Raw genomic sequence first — 1504 nt, forward strand, 5'->3', positions numbered from 1 at the left:
GAGAAACATGAGGACCAGGGTGGAGAAACACTGAGTCAGACAGGCAACACAACAAAACATGGCCGCCACTGGTTGTCCAGATCCAACATGGCCGCTCTCTGTTTCTCCTCCATCGTTGGAGAGCTAACATGCTAACCAAAGCTAGCCGCCTCCCAAAGCTTCCAGCAGGAAGCAGGTGAGGTTGTTTTAGAGTCGTGCAGCAGCTGTGAACTTTAACTAGGCCAGATGTTTGTTCAAACTCAGCAACCAGAAGGAAAAAGTTCTGCAGAGCCAGAAACACTTTTAGTACGTTAGTGAGATTCATCACAAGTTAATGTCTGTAATATTCTTATAAACATCGAGTTTTATGCAAATATATATTTAAGATAATCCAGTTAAAATACCAAATATTTTCAAAACCATTCAACAGAAAACACAAAATAAAAATGAAATGTATTAATCTGGAGTTCATTCCATAAATAAAGATCTGAATTATTTCTAAAGCCCACAACAGCATCATAAAGGTCAAAGTTCACAGAGGATTATTTTACACCATCGATTATTTCTCATGTCTTTGTTAATTATCATATTTTATATTTGTATTTGTCAGAAGTTTCCTTTGTGTCGTGTCAACAGGAAGTGATTCTTCCAGAACTAAACAGAAATATCATTTTTCATTTTAAGCTTCTTTTCTGTGAGGATTTCTGCCTTCAGGTAATAAATCTGCCTCAGATTCATTCAATAAGCCTGGAAATGATTATTACCAGTTAAAAACATCAGATTTAATAATACGACATCAATAAACCCATAAGTTTATTAATGATTTAGTTGGGAGACGCATTGAAACGTTTCAGGATTTGCATGAAGGTGGAAACAATCTTTGCTTTAACATATTAGCCAAACATTTGTTTTGTTACTGAAAGTGTCATAAAACTGATATTTAATGTYTTGGTCTCTTTTCAGGTCAGATTTCATTTTAAAGCTTCTTTCAGGAACTCAGCATTTATATTAAGTTCTTTATAAACTATTAGTTTTGCTCCTGATTAAAACATTTATTTATCAGCTCCGTTTTAACAGAAAGACACACAAAGATCTTCTATTGGATGATGGTCTAACAGACTTTTTTCCGGTTATTTTTTATAAAATATACTTTTACTCTTATTACTGTGGCTCCCTCACTTCCTGGAAAGATTCAGTATTATTATCACTTGGTGGTTTCAGAGCTGAAGTCATTTATTGTTTCAGATTATGTAATCTCTCTCTGTGGATTATCAGATTTCTGTTGTTCTGGTTCTGATCCAACAAACAAACACAAACCTCTTCATGGACCTTAAACCTTTCCGTGTGATTTCATCTACAGCTGAGGGAACAGCTGGCGCAGCGGCATCAACCGCCGCCTCACCGCTCCACCGCCTCACCGCTCTGCCGCTCCGCCGCCTCACCGCCTCACCGAAACCTTTCCGTGTGATTTCATCTACAGCTGAGGGAACAGCTGGCGCAGCGGCATCAACCGCCGCCTCACCGC

The sequence above is a fragment of the Poecilia reticulata genome, unplaced genomic scaffold, assembly GCF_000633615.1.
Source record: "Poecilia reticulata strain Guanapo unplaced genomic scaffold, Guppy_female_1.0+MT scaffold_319, whole genome shotgun sequence".
Taxonomy (NCBI): Eukaryota; Metazoa; Chordata; class Actinopteri; order Cyprinodontiformes; family Poeciliidae; genus Poecilia; species Poecilia reticulata.